Below are 16,511 nucleotides of genomic sequence, written 5' to 3' on the forward strand. Positions count from 1 at the left end.
AACAAATTACTGACAAGAAACCCTAAAAAATTTAAACTTTATTCACATATGTACAAAACATCATTATTGTAGTAATATACAAAATAGACGCTATATTTAAAGGGGAAATTGACAGCAATAGTCATAGAGATTCGAAAATGAACTTACTTCACAAGATTGAACACAAAACTCCTAGCTTTCTCGAATCAACCTTAAAACACAACAACAAAAGTTATTTTCTTGAATCGACCACACCGTAGGAAGAAAACTTGAACATTATTGATCAACTTTCTTGAATCGACCACATATTGAGCGAGAATCGTGAAAGAAATTTCTAGGGTTTTTTGAAACACGTTTTTGGGGATTTAGAGAAATGACTGAGGGGTTGGGTGTGGGGTTGGGTGTTTTGTGATGTGTATTACCACGTAGGATTAGATTTTTCCACGTAAGAGATGTGTAATGTCACGCGCTCCACCTTAAAACAAATGCCTCACACGATAAGTGCCAAGTCAGACAGGTGTGTCTGATTGATACACTATTTGAGTGGTTTAAGTGTTCAATAGGAAGGAGTCCTTGTTAAGGTGTCTATAAGAAAAATCCTTACAAGTTCAAGGGGTCGTTTATGCAGCCTTATATTTATTACTAATAAAATTCTAGATATTTTGCTTCAAACTGATAAATATCTAGACTAGACTAGACTAGACTAGACTAGAAGAAACATCCAGACAGGCAGATACAATACTCAATAGCATTTCTTTTAGCTTCTGCGTTTCTCTCTCTTGGCTGATCAGTTCTTCCATGGTGACCAAGGTAAAACACAAAAGATTTACTTCGGTATCTAACTAGCCCTAACACTTCCTCCCTCTTTTTTCTTCTTCCATTTATTTATGCATAATTTCTTTTTGATAGTAGGTCTCCTTTTGTCGATTTTCCATTTGATTAACTTGATTTTGATTTTCAATTTTGCTGCTTTATTTAGTGCTTGGGTTGTAGTCTTGTTGCATGCACTAAATTAAATTTCATTAGTTGTTGGTCGTTTTGCTCTCCTCCTCCCTCCATCTTCTCCTATTTATGGATTTTTTTTTCAAAATTTGTTTTCCCTTTGTTCTTGGTTATTGAAATCCAATGTTTCTTTTTCAATTTATTACTCGCAGGTGTGAACATTTTCATTTACTTTGAAGAGAAGGGAAGTTGATGAAGCTTCATACCCAAAAACCAATATTAATTCCTCAGAGAAACGATTATACTACAGGTACACCTAGCTTAATTCTATAGTAAAAAATAGAATAATAAAAGTATATGTTACTATGTGTTTGATGTATAAATTGTTGGTTTTTTTGTTGAAAAAATTATTTTTTCTTTTTACGGGTGGTGATTTGTTATATGATCACATTTTCGTTTCTCCATCCAAATGATCATGGAGTTCTACTTCACATGCAAATGTGGAAAATAGAGTGGACATCCTAGAGAATGAAGTAGGTATCATCGAATGTGAGAAGGTCCCAGGTTGCCGTACCGAATGGAGGAACACATGTCCCTTGGCAGCTTAGGTAATGATTTTGAAAATATCTTGTTTACACTTCTTTGAATACTTCAAAATTTGTTAACTCATTTGATGCTATCGGGATATTAGGATAGATAACTATGAACAAGAGTCAACTTTTTGTATCTATTCCAGTTAAATTTTAAAAATTATCACAAATTTAGTCATTGCAAGAAGTGGATTATAACATTGTAAGTCATACTATTATCACTTCGGAGAAATGCTTAATCATTACATTATTGGCTATGCTTTCAACAGAAACTTTATTAGTAACAAGTAAGTATTCCTGATTTCGGGTATTTTTCTTCCTGCTCGAATTCAATAAATCATATTTTCAATGCCACTTGTCAGTAGAGGCTATTCTGCTTTGGTGTAACTGAATAACTTCTGATTAGTTATTTTCTGTTACTATTTATCATGGCTGAAATTGAAAAAGAATACTTATCTTCTTAAGCATTCATGTGTTTTAGTAACTAAGTTGGTAACATTGTACTATCTAAAGATGATATCAGTTTTCAACTTTGGATCTTTATATATGATTCAGAAACGATTCTCGATGTAAATTTGGTAGCCTTGCATTGCTTGTATTAGAAATATTCTAACCTCTTCATTGATAAAGACTTTTATAATATCTTGTTGCCTCTTTAACAACAAAGACCCATTGTATCGACATTAAAGATAATTCTATTTCATTATGAAAGTTTCTCTGTGACAGCCTTCGACGTAGTTAATGTAGAACAATACAAATAAAGAAGCCATTGTAAATATAGCAAACTTGATGTCATTTAATGATGTCTTAATCTGTAATTGTAATGGTTATTATTTTGCTATGTAAAACAGCTATGCTACAATTCTGAGTTATCTACAATTTGACATTTTTTGAATTCATTTATAAATAGTTGAACTGATTACCGACTCTCTTTCAGCTGTCAACTATGTGGCTATTTCCAAAGCTCTGCAGACATCACCATCAGTTGTTGTTGGTGGATTGATTGTCGATTATCCTATTTGTGCAATATACTTCACAACATTGTTTGCATTGGTTTCTTAAATATCAACTGAGGCTACTCAATCCGTCACTGATATGTAAACCTTGAACTTGTCTTTTACAACATGTCAATTAATGCAAAGTTGCTATATACTAGAGAGAGATTACAGAGAAACATATAAAGAAAGGCTAGGACAACATAAATTGATCAATTTGATGTTTGACATGAGGAAAGAGAGACAATAATAAGCTGCAAGTATTATTGAACATTGACTTGGAATAGGGTGTTTGGTTCCTTTTTTTTTTTATTTTGAATACAACTACACCACAGAGTTAGTCGTTGAATGGACATTTGATGACCTTATTTGACAAGAAGTGAGGTGATTAAGAATCTATGATTAGGATTGATATTTAGGCTAATTATTTAGTAACTTCTATGTCAAAAGCATGTGGAGGTAGTTATGCTATCAACTTGGACCATTAATTCAAAAGAGTTGGTGTAGTTTATTCTAGGCAAGATCATGATTTCTAGATATCCAATTATATGAAGAAAAGGAATTACAATCCATACCGTTGAACCTATAATCGAGCCGCCATTAACGAATGATAATCAACAAATCAATAAGCGGTGACCAATATCTTATTGGTTCATTTATCTATTTAGCATATTTATAAGCCAATAATCGATATGTTTAACGGATAACATTTGAAACTGAATCTCACAACAAGTTGCCCTAGGTGACAAGATAAAGTCTTTTACCATCAGTAGGTTTAGACATCTATGATAGATTATTCTAAGTTGGTGTTATTATAGACAAAAGAGCATTAAATTGAATTTCGTTTTGCTTCTTAGGAGGAAGAATATACAAATTCTGAGTGAAAAGTTTATGCATGCTTGTATTTTGTATTTTGCCATCCTGTCGACATTTTCAGTCTTACTGAAAGCAAAAAATTTCATTCCATGAGATGTGCATATTTTTAAGCACCAACAGCTAGCATGAATATTGCCTTGTTGACACTAAGGTTGAGATAAAGTAGTTGGTGAAGTCTGTTGTATAGCCATTTCTATGATTTTCAGGAATTTGAAGAAGGAAGGATCATTAAACATCCAGCGAACAACCTTCTTAGACTTTGAACTTCTTGATGAAGTATAGTTCCCTTTCAATTTTCCGCATCAACTGATGGTCTTTTAATTTGTATATGTTGTGCCTCAACGTATTCTTGTGCCTAAGATAATTCTCACTATGATTGTTGATGAAGGAAGAGTTTAAGAAGCCTGAGCTAAAACATATTACTCAGTTAAGATTGTCCTACTGCTCATCCTCTCTTTGTTAGTTTAAGAGTATGTTTTATATTTTCGTTTGTGTGGTGTTTTCTTTGTACTTTTATGCTCAAACGAAATACAAAGTTCTATCTATAGTCTGCAAGATACGTTAGGACAGAACTCTTTTGCTTTCAACCTAAGTTGTTTGGATTTGGGTGTGGGTGTTGATACTGATAAGAATTTAGAGGTCCGATTCTTCATGATCTTAATTTTCATGATTTGGGGGTACAGATCCAAAACTGATACTTGGACTATGATTTGGTGGTAGAAAATGTAGTGGTTGAAAGAACTTTCTGCTATTTGAATAAATCAAATACTAGGTAAACTATCTACACTTCTATTTATTTTGACATGACATTTTTTCTATATACATTCTCATAAATATAGTAATTTCTTGTCTTGATGACAACACAATGTTATGTGACATGTCCTAATGTACCAAACAAGTAGTTGGTATGTAGTAGACACATCTTCTTTCTGTTGTTTTATGTAATAAGTTTTTATTAACTATGCCTCTAAAATTTAAGATCATATTTTGATTAAATTTCATAGCAAAACAATACTTGAAGATACATTTTCAAAAATTACTCCCAAAATCTATGGTCAAATGCTAGCTTAATCTACAGTTTTACCAAATATAAGCTTGGTGGTAGCTTTCCAAGCTTGTGAAACTCATTCATTAAGATAGTCACCCAGTTAAAAACAAATCAATTTGCAAAAAGTTTTACTAAGACAACATTTGGCTTCTGCTAATAGATTAACTGTTGTGGAGTGTGTTTATTATTTCTTCTTTTATCATACGTTTACTGATAAGCCTTATCAGGATGATGTATGTCATGCAAACCAGCTATTGAGAAAAGGTGGTCTCAAAGACAAAAATATTATTGTCTTCATGTATTATGACATTGATTACAGTGAAGAGTGTCCAGGACCAGGAGTTATCATCAATAGTTCTGCTGGTGAGGATGTTTACGAAGGAGTTCCTAAGGTAAGTGTTTTTCTTCATCGTTTATTATATATCTAAATTATACTCCTGTATCGTGTGCTATCTCTTGAAGCATGATTACACTAGAGATGATGCTAATGTGGACAACTTTTTAGTTGTTCTCCTTAGCAACAAAACTACTCTTACTAGGTGTCGGCAAGGTGGTGAATAGTGGTCAAAATGATCATATTTTCATATTCTATAGCGATCATGGTGTCCCTGGGTTATTTGGTAAGTATCTTAGTTATGCCTCTTTTGGTTGCTGCTTTGCTTTCTATATCTTATGCTTTTATACTAATTTCGTCATGAAATTTTTGAAAACTTGCATCTGAGTTTCAACTCAATAATTTCACGTCTATTGAATATTAATAACCATTGTCTCACTGCTTTCTATTGTTTGAGAAAAAGATGATATCTATTCGTTCTTTATCATATATAAAAGATTTATCATAGGTATATGTTAACTGAAGTACTGAACATATATAATTTGAGATTTTTTTTAAAAAAAACTGGTAATGTTAATAATCTGAAATTTTAAGTAGTATTCTGTATTGAAGTTTAGAATAAGGAATGTGGAGACGTGGTCTGCAGGTCTAATATTCAATGAGTACATAGGTATGTTAAGTCCACTTTTTCCCCGACATACATTCTCTTCTCATAAACTTGAATTAGGGATCACCTTTTTTGTGATGAATGGGTGAGTATTATAAATATTAGATAAGCATTAATGTAAATAAAAGAGGTTTACATAGTTGTATCAGCTGATTAAACAACAAAAATGCAAATTTCTATGCAAGAATTTTGACTCCATACATGGCGTTGGTGGTTTTTCTAATTGCAATCTTATCCATGGCAAGTTATCATTTAACAATTATATTGTCCAGTGATCATCTTTCTCAACCGAGTAATTCAGAAATCTTTATTTTTACACGCGATTCACCTAAAAAAAATATATGATTGTCACCAGTACTCACTTTTATCTAATATGTCTTCATGCATAATATATTCCTATGGAAATGTCTTCAAAGATTTTGCTGCAAGAATATCACAAATAAAGTGAAGGCATTGGAAACAAAGATGGGCTCTATTTTCATAAGACCTCAAAGGCTATTGTGAGCACAAACAAATTCATTGTACAAGTTTCTTTGGATTGCACCACAATTTAGGCTTCTGAAATACATCAAACTACGGTGAGTGTGTGATTATTGATTTGTTGGACACTGAAATATACCTGAAGATCCCTCAGTTAAAGATAAAAGAATGCATTCTCTACCTGCCGAATGAAAGGGAGGGTGGGCGTTTAAATTCATGGCATGTAACAAGAAGCTCATGGAGCAAGAGAGTATTTTCTGTTTGATGATTGGACACCATTAGATTAGAATGGGCATGATATACGTACTTCAAGCATGGCTTATTTTTTGAGTTCCAAGTTGTTTTACCTCCATTAAGTTTTATATGTTTACTTTGAATATATATAGTATGTGTTTGAGTATATACTTATGCTGTAAGGATAATATCTATTCATAATAGAAGGCTTAAACTAAAGAAATACTTTGCATCTTGCAGTACAATGATACAAATTTATATTTTTGACTATAAGCCGGATAGATAAAAGTTGGAAAAAAGAGCTAGAAAAGCTAATGCAAAAACAGTAGTAATTCAGAAGCTCCTGCTTTGGTCATGGAGGTACTTCTGCTTTGAATACCTTGGAGTTTTAGTTATCTTGAATTTTTTTGTACATTTATGTCATTTTTAGAATTATTATTACACCTCCCCGCATAGGCCTTAAAGTTGAGGTGTGTAATTGTAGTACAAGTGACAAACTGAAGTAGCAATTCTGATTTTCATCTGGCAATGGATATGTAAACTCCCCTATGAGGACAACCCTTTGTAGTTTGGCTAAGCAAATACCCAATTGAACCACCGTTGAAATCTATGAGCCCTTTCAGAAGATGAAGAGTATGACTTCAATAATCTCTGTTTTGCAACTATGAAGTTTGTAAAATAGAACTTATAGCAGTTTAATATTTGCGGCTTGCTCTCTTGCAAGTGTTCATCTAGCTCCCTCTCCTTGATCTCAAATTCTATTTGGGAGCATCATAATTGAGCCTAAGAGAAATTCTAATGATGTATTTATCATAACATTTGTACTTCTGGACTTCTATGTATTTATAAAAATAGCTTGACAATATTACTTTACATTGTTCCATTGTTTTTATTATATAGCAACAATGTTTGTTTATGATAATCGAACTACAAAAGAGAAAAAATCAGTAATGTTCTTTCAAAATCATACGCGTTGGGCCCATGCATAGCACGGGCATTTAGTTATCTAGTTTCTATTCTATAGAAACATGAAGAGGAGGACGACCAGGGCAAATCCATAAATAAGCAAAATGTATAGCTTAATAGCAATTGTACTTCGTGCATGGGAAGAATTGAAATTCCAGAAAAATCACCCAAATTCTAGCATATTCTTGAGGCCACATGGCTATCCACACATTGGAAGAGTAAAACAAATCACATGGACTTCTATAAATGTAGGGCCCATTATTGTCTTCAAAGTTATCACAGTAGTTTTCTTACTTTTTTCTCCATTCCATATTAATTTAATTTTTGAGATGTTTCACATCCTTTAAGAAAAGTAGATTAAGACATAAATTGAACGTAGTTTTTCATTTTTATCCTTATTAATTATTGTCAAATTTATAATTAAAATAACTAAATATTAATTAATAACTAATTCCAATATTAGCTAATGAATGGAAAAATTGGAAGAACGCTCTAAAAGTAGTCTTGAAAATTGAACAATTAAGTTAATTTAAAAAATGAAAAATGTCTCAAAAATTAAATTAATATGAAATGGATGGAGTAATAAGTTAATAACATTCAAAAATCATATAGAGTACCTTTTTTCTTTTTCTTAAAGCAGTGTAACATCCAATCTACTCAATTGTTGTATCTTGTTATTCCTTCTCAAATTCATAAATAATTTATATTCATCATATTTACGAAAAGCAATTAATTTCATATAAAAGGCTATTATATATATAAATATATACACTAGACACAACATTCCGTATTAGCAAAAACATAACATAATAGATATATATATTTCTATTTCTATTAAAAATGTGATGAAGAGGACGACCAAGAGTAGTTCTGTAAATTAATAAAAATTTCAGCTTCAAGAAGTTGTACAATATGCAGAAAAAATGTTAAATTTCTGAAAAAAATCATTCAAGTTACAATAAGCTGAAATGGCCACGTGGCTTCCACCCATTGAAAAAGTTGAAAAAATCTTGTGTACTGTCTAAAAATGTGGGCACAGGGCCCAAGTCTATTTTCAAATGGTTGCCAGCGGTCACCCTTGTCATAAGAGTTTTTCTCAAAAATTAACATTTAATATCATATATATTTTCTGTGAGTTGCTACTCCTTTCCTTTAATTCATAATATAACTAACGTGAGTATAAAACTATTTTTTCTCTAATACAATAAATATAAATATACAATGAAATTAGTGTGATAAAAACAAATACTCTTTTTATTTTTATTTGTTTGTTCTATTTTCACTTGACATAAATTAATTTAAAAAGAGTAAAGAAGACATTTCAATTTTATAGTCTTAAATCAAAAATATATTATACTCTTTAATCTTGTGGTATTAAAATGTAATGTAAAAAATTAAAATTAAAGAATTACTAAAAAAAAGACATGTTTTAAGAAATAAACTAAAAAAAATGTAAGAGAAACAAATTGAAATTGAGTAAGTAGTATATTGATTTAAGATGAAAGAATAAAAAGTAATTTATTAAATTATAAATTTTAATTAACTATTTAATAGAGCATAAAAAGTACCACGACAAATTAGAATAAAATTGGTCATAATTATACAAAACAAAAACATCCAAACATTTTTTCTAAAATGCCAAGTTTATCCCAATATTGTGACATTTAATGTGGATTCCATATTTTTCAATCATAATTATTCTTAAATATATGGAGTAATAATTAGTCTCATTTCAATGGTATATTAGTATAAATTTTTATTCCATTTATGATGTCAATTTTTTCTCCAAATTTACTCTATTTTATCATGTTTACTAAAAATGACTATTTTTATTTAAATAGTACTCTGTTTTAAAAAAATCCAAATATAAATCAATAATTAGTTATTACTATTCTTGATTAATTGATCTTTATATAATCATGCGTATTTGAAAATTTATGATTATAAATATTTATTTATAAAAAGAATATAGATATATGTGTATATCAATGTGACAACTTAATATATTTTAATGTTTTATTTATGAACTATGATTTGCTCATATATAAAGATTGTATGAAAATTGAAAAATTATAATAGCTTACATGATTCAAGCCTGATTTGTTTTAAATTAAAAATATTTTTATAAAGTATTAATAGAAGAAATCATATTGATCATACATGTGTTTACTTTTCTTTCGGTAATTGATCATATTCAACACAATCATTAATCTATAGCCAATCATAGATCAAAAGTTTAACATTTTCAATACAAAACGTAGGTAACTCTAATGTTTTGTATCCGTCACTCTCTACTTTTTTGTGTACTATGCAACCTCTGTGTAGCATTGAGCCTACGGCTCCCATTCCTGTATGAATGTAATGTAGTAATATATATAATATCCTTATTTACCAAAAAAAAAAGATTTATTTCATTGCTTTCAAATTGAAATTTTTTTGTGAAGTTTGGCATGGAAATTAAGGTAATATTAGAATGACTAAGGGCAATATCGGTATTTCATATAATCAAGGCAAATTTGATATTTGATATTTATTTTAACAAAAAATTCTATAAGTCGTAAAATAATCATATATGTGGCTACATTATCAAAATTTAAGATTTAAAATTTTAAAATATTTGTACTATATGTATATGTGGCTTTATTTTCCAATTCTAAAATTTAAATTCAAAAATATCTATGTACTATATACATGTGGCCATATTTTCCTTCACATGCTATTATAAATTATATTACAAGTTATGAATTTTCTAGAAACAACACACAAGTTTGATATGATTTCTCTAGAAGTTACTTTTTAACACAAATAAATATATTTTTAGCTCAACCCTCATTTCACTCCCAACTTAAGTTTTCTCTACTCTCTCACCAAGTAAGTTCCTTTTTCTTTTCTCACCCTTTTTTTCTCTTTTACTTTTTGTTCTTACTAAATTATTTACTTTCAGTGAAATGGATAATTTCTAACTTTTCTTTAGAAAATCACTATTGGTACTTTAACAAAATAGTGCAAATCTATCGAGGAATATATCTATTTAATATCATAGTATTAAGGAATATGTTTAGGACTGTTCATATTTTTAATGTTATTATTATAAGTTAAAAAATTATAAGTTTAAAACAAATAAAAACAAACAACGTGAGAACAAATGTCTGTAGGAAGACCTAAAGGAGTTAATTAGTCATTTAAATATGTAACCGTCCTTTGTATGAATTTCAAATATGATTTAATTTAGAATAAATAAATAGCAGAGTTTTGAGACATTTAGTGGACGGTGGATAATGTTTAATGAAGTTGTTAAACACATTAGTTTTCAGATTATTCTTATTCTAAATATTCATTGTCAAAGCAAACAGAGGAGACTGACAAACCACATCACTTCTTTATTCTCTTAAGGAATATCATAACAATGACATACGGAGCAATGCAAAAAAAATAAATATATATTGGCTCAGATTTGTTCCTACTTCAATTTCAACTGTGAACACATGTAATGCACAAATAAATTGGGACAATACTCACAAAGACTATACAAGTACGTACTTCCTATTATGTATATTTTTTAGGCATATATATATATATATATATTCATGATCAAAGACTTTACCAATCTAACATGCTTATGATTCAGACAAAATTAATGAACATAATAACCCTAGAGCAGTTGTTATCCTTATAGATATTAACAAATTAGTGAAGTCCTCTATGAAAGCTATCCTCGACTTCTCTATGCTCGCAACGCTACTACTAAAAGCACTATATTTTAACTATTATTTGTACATAAAATTAGAATATGACTTAAGAATGACAGGAACAAAGGTCTTTAGCAAACAATACTATCCAGGTAAAAGAATGTTGACGGTAAAAAACTACGCACAAAAGGGCATGTGACATGATTATTTCAGCAAGTTCTTTTACCTACTAACACATTAGTTTTCAGATCATTCTTTCTCTAAATATTCACCGTCAAAGCAAACAGAGGAGACTGACAAATCACATCACCCTTTCTTCTCTTAAGCACTGTCAAAAAAGTGTGAATTACATGGGGATTAGTATGAAAATTTGTAGGAAACTTATTTTTCTGCAAATTTTCATACTAATCCCCGGGAAAATCCCCATGTAATTTACACTTTTCTTGTAGTGAAGGGCTATCATAACGATGACATACAGAGCAATGAAAACAAAATTTCGGCTCAAATTTGTTCATGTGTCAATTTCAACTGTAAACATATGTAAGATACAAACAAATTGGGACAATACTCACAAAGACTTTTCAAGTACGTATTTCCTATTATGTATATTATTTAGGCATATATAAGCATGATGAAAGACTTTATCGATAGAACATGTGTACGATTTAGACAAGATTATTGGGAGTATCGTAATTGAGCATAAGAGAAATTCTAATGACATACTTATCATGACATTTGTACGTCGAAATTTTTTATGTATTTATAAAAATAGTTTGACAATATTATTATAGATTAACCCCTTTTTATTGTATAGCAACAATATTTGTTTATGATAATCAAACTATAAAAGAAAAGAAGTCGTAATTATTCTTTTAAAATCACACATTGGGCTCGTGCATAGCACGGACATTTCATATATATATATATATATATATATATTATTTTTTATTATAGAAGCATGATGAATTAGGACGACCAAGGCTATTTTGTAATTTTACACAATATCCAATTTCTAGAATCATCCGCGCTCGGCTAAGAAATTAGAGACTTCCCAACACAGACACATATGTCTAGAAACATCCATACGTCTCTTTCACAATTTTTTAGCTTTCAAGAATGGGCTCTTAGTCTTCATCAAGAACTTTCTGATTCTTTTTATCTTCACATTTTTTAGTTTCAGAAACACATATGGTTACATTTCAGTAAGACAAAACTTGATTAATTTCTGATTCTTTTCATCTTCACAGAAAGTTCTTCAGTGAGCTTAATTCAAAAAAATAAAATTCTAGAAACATATATGGTTACATTTCAGTCTTCAGGTCATTCATCATTTAATTGTTTCAAATTCTTTATTCGTTTTTCCTTCGTCTACTTTACATAAGTTTTGGGTTTCGCTAAGAAGAGTATAGATGAAAGTTTCAGTGAGCTGCATGTCAAATTGCTTCTTCATCTATATTCTTCAAGAGTTTCAATTACAGATAAGTTCTTCATCATTTTTTAAATTCTTCTGTCAATTTTTGTTTAATCTTTATCTAATTTTGTTAAATTTTTGCTCACCTTGTCGAAAATTTTGTGATTTTCACTTAGACAAATAAAATAAATCCTTGGTTTCATCTTCTGATTGACTATTCTACCCTACCCTGCAGATCAATTCTCTACTTTAATCTTCATCTACGCTTATGGATTTTTCAATGTCGGGTAAGTTCTTAATCGATTTCTTTGTTCTTCTCCCAATTTTTATATAATCTTCATCAAATTCCTTTTAATTTTTATTTAATATTCATCAAAAATTTGTATTTCATGGTTGAATCTTAATAACTAAGGAAATAAAGTGATAGGTTTCTCTATGAAAAAAAATAAAATAAAAAATCAGTGTTGAATCAGTGTAAATATTAATCTTAGTTTAGGTTGAAATGTTTGTATTTGAAAAGTTTTGGATTATTTTGCATATTACAACTTTACGTTTGCTCATGTTCTTTTTTTCCCCTCCTTTTGGTTCTCTTTACAGTTCCAAATTGCTTTTCTTTTTGGATTGTAAATTTATTTTTGGTGTTTAAGCATAGAATTCTTTCAATTGAGGGGCTGTAACAATGAGAAACCATCCCGTGTAGGCTGATTTGTACAATATTTCATTCTACTGTAAAACACTATAGTTGTGACATACTTCTCATATATTTTTCTAAAGCTTGGTAAAAATATTTATCTAAATTAATCTTCACATGCTTTGAAGCTGAACTAAATGGGACCAAAAGTGATTCAATTGATCAGTCGACTTCTAATTATGAGCAATTAGTTTTGATTTTAAAAGAATGAAGCAATATGGTTGATTATCATAATTCTCATAAACCTTGAAGGTACTCTTCTATTTTTTGTACTAGATGAATATTGCTTTGAATGTATAACTATTCTTTGGAGCAGAAGAATCTATTTTTATAAGCACTTGGCCTACAATATACCACCACTGGACAACTGACGTACAATTTAGCATTTTGTGGTAGGTGTTTATTCGAATTCCATTATATTTTTTAAATTGTGTTGATAAATGTCGTGGGCATACATACCCTTCGGGGTGGCCCAATGGTTTGGGCTTGGAACTTTCATGTTGGAGGTTTCAAGTTCGAAACCCCTTGCCAGCGAAAGCAAGGGGTTTGCCTTCTGGGTCGAGCTCGTCGCACCAGGCTTGCCTAGTGCGGGTTACCTCTCCTATGTGGTTTGTGAGCTATTGCATAGGAGCGGGGGTTTTACCCTGTGCGCACCCAAAGGGTAGAGGCTGCGGATTTTTCTTGTCATCAAAAAAAAAAAAGTCGTGGGCATACATGAACAGTCACCTGAAAATGATCTATAAGGGTGTGAATAATTTCCTTTGTCCTAAAGATACAGAGGATTGTTTTTTTTCTTTCAAAGGCATCCCAATGTTCATGTAATACCATTATTGATATTTTTACTTTACTATTTTATTAGTTCACATATTTATTTATTGATGTTATCTCATATAACTTAATTTTTGTTCTTTTTAAAGATATGTTCCTTCAAGTACTAAACCATTACAAAGCCACGTTACTGTCATTTGCCTTATCAAATAGAAGTTCTCCCTATTTTTACAGTTCTACTAATTATCAAAGTTCTTGTGGTATAAATTACTGGAAAGTAATATTAAATAGATTTAGGAGAGTTGTAGTTGTTTAGTTCGTGTGTCCATTTTAGTAATTTTGGAAATTGAAGATGTGTATTTGGTAGCTGCATTTGGTTCATTATTGTGTTTGATTTTTCTTTTTTCTAACTACAGATGAATTCAGTGATGTCTGTAATTTTTCTTGCACTACGATTTTACCAAAGATAAGCTTGGTGGTAGCTTTCCACACTTGTGAAACTCATCAATTAAGACAACCAGCCAGTTAAAAACAAATCAATTTGTAAAAAGTTTTGCGAAGACAATATTCTCCATCTTTTTTATAGATTAACTATTATGGAGTGTTTTAATTATTTTTTCTTTCTCATATGCTTAATGATAAGCCTTATCGACCTAAGACCAGGAGTTATCATTAATAGTCCTGCTGGTGAGGATGTTTACAAAGGAGTTCTTAAGGTAGATGTTTTTCGTCATCGTTTAGTATATATCTAAACTATATTCCTGTCTCATGTGCTATCTCTTGAGGCAGGATTACACTAGAGATGATGTTAACGTGGACAACTTTGTAGCTATCTCCTTGGTAAAAATTGCTCTTACTAGGTACCGGAAAAATGGGAATAGTGGTCCAAATGATCATATTTACATATTCTATAGTGATCATGGTGGCTCTGGAGTGCTTGGTAAGTAGCTTATTTTTCCTCGTTTGGTTGTTGCTTTGTTTTCTATATCTTGCGCTTTTATGCTAATTTTGTAATGAAAATTTTGAGGGCTTGTATCTGAGTCTGCAACTCGATAATGTCACGTTTACTGAATATTCATGACCATTGTCTCACTGCTTTCTACTATCTAATAAAAATATGATATTTATTCATTCTTTATCATATATGAAAGATTTAGCAGAGGTAAATGTGAACTGAATATAATCCGAGGTTTTAAATGATATTATGTATTAATGAAGTTTAGATAAGGAATGCGGAGAAGTGGTCCAGTTTAAATATTCAATGGGTTAGGCATGTTAAGTCCACTTTTTTTCCAACATACATTTTTCTTCTCATAAACGTGGACTAGGGATAACCTTTTATTGTGATGAATGTGTGGGTATGGTAAATATTAGGTAAGCATTAATATAAATAATAAAGGATTTACATAGTTGTATCAACTGACTAAACAACATAAAAGCAGTTCATGGTAAGTTGTCATTTATACCAAATGGATGACATTGTTGATTTTCCTAATTGCAATCCTATTAATGGTAAGTTCTCATTTAACAAATTATATTAGCCCGTCATTATTTTTCTCAATTGAGTAATTCAGAAATCTATATTTTTCACGAGAGCCACATGAAAAAATACATGATTGACATCGGTACTCACTTTTTGTTGGAAACAGTGTCATAGACTAGCCTCGGGATAGAAGAGTATACATGAATTTTCAGTTTTCATGAGACCTCGAAGGCTATTGTGAGTACAGATAACTCATTGTACAAGTTTTTTTGGATTGCACCAAAATTTAGGTTTCTGAAATACATTGAACTATGGTGAGGGTGTGATTGTTGATTTGCTGGACAGTAGAATATACCCAAACATCCTTCATTTAAAGATAAAGTAATGCATTCTCTACCTGCCAAATGAAAGGGAGGGTGGAAGTCTAATTTCGCGACATGTAACAACAAGCTCATGGAACAAGAGACTTAGTTTGTGTTTGATTACTTCAAACATGACATTTTTTGTAGGCATTACAGTGTAGCGACAATAAGAAAGTGTTAGCTTTTCTATGATACCTACAATTAGAAGAAAGAAGATGAATGAGGCTTCGAGGTGAGTGTTTTACCTCCGTTATGCTTTTTATGTTTACTTTGAATAATATAATATGTGTTTGAGTATATATTTGTACTACTAGGATAATAACTATTGATATGAGAAGGCTTAAGGTAAAGAAATATCTTGCAGTACATTAATACAAATTCATAGCTCTGACTATAAGCCAGAGAGAATAATTGGAAGAAAGAGCTGGAAAAGCTAATATGAAAACAAGTCATTCAGAAGCTCCAGCTTTGGGAATGGAGGAACTTCTTTTTTTCTATTTTGAAGAGCTTCTTGGACTTTTGGTTATTTTGAATTTTTTTTTGTTATGTTTTAAAAATATTATTACATTTATATGAATAGGCCTTAAAGTTGAGGTGTTAATTGTAGTACCAATGAAAAATTGAATCAATAATTTTGATTTTTTTCTGGCGATAAATATGTAAACTCCCCTAGGAGTACGCATCCGTTTGTAGTTTGGGCAAAGCAAACACCACATTGAACTACCACTGAAATCTCTGAGCCATTTCTGAAAATGAATGTCATCTTATGACTGCAGAGTATGACTTCAATAATGTCTCTATTTTGTAATAATGAAGTTCTATAATAAAGCTTACAACAGTTTTAGATTTGTTGTTCACTCTCTTGCAAGTAGGGGTGTACAAAATCGAACCGAAAATCGAATCAAACAGCAAATTGAGTCAAACCGAAAAAGAAACCCGACTAGTGGTTTGGTTTGACTTGGTTTGGTATTGGAAAAAAATCAGACTATATTTGGG

At 30.6% G+C, this 16,511-nt stretch overlaps 2 long non-coding RNA genes across 2 annotated transcripts; both read left to right on the plus strand.

The window, feature by feature from the left end:
* The first annotated feature begins 691 nt into the window (after positions 1 to 691).
* LOC125854943 (uncharacterized) lies at positions 692 to 6,377 on the plus strand. The gene is made up of 3 exons (XR_007445434.1): positions 692 to 789; positions 1,134 to 1,529; positions 2,449 to 6,377. It is a non-coding gene; the product is annotated as an uncharacterized LOC125854943 (long non-coding RNA).
* Positions 6,378 to 14,352: 7,975 nt separating this feature from the next.
* On the plus strand, positions 14,353 to 15,950 carry LOC125854944 (uncharacterized). The gene is made up of 3 exons (XR_007445435.1): positions 14,353 to 14,610; positions 15,663 to 15,747; positions 15,830 to 15,950. It is a non-coding gene; the product is annotated as an uncharacterized LOC125854944 (long non-coding RNA).
* The last annotated feature ends 561 nt before the right edge of the window (positions 15,951 to 16,511 follow it).

The sequence above is a fragment of the Solanum stenotomum genome, chromosome 2 (assembly GCF_019186545.1).
Source record: "Solanum stenotomum isolate F172 chromosome 2, ASM1918654v1, whole genome shotgun sequence".
Classification (NCBI taxonomy): Eukaryota; Viridiplantae; Streptophyta; class Magnoliopsida; order Solanales; family Solanaceae; genus Solanum; species Solanum stenotomum.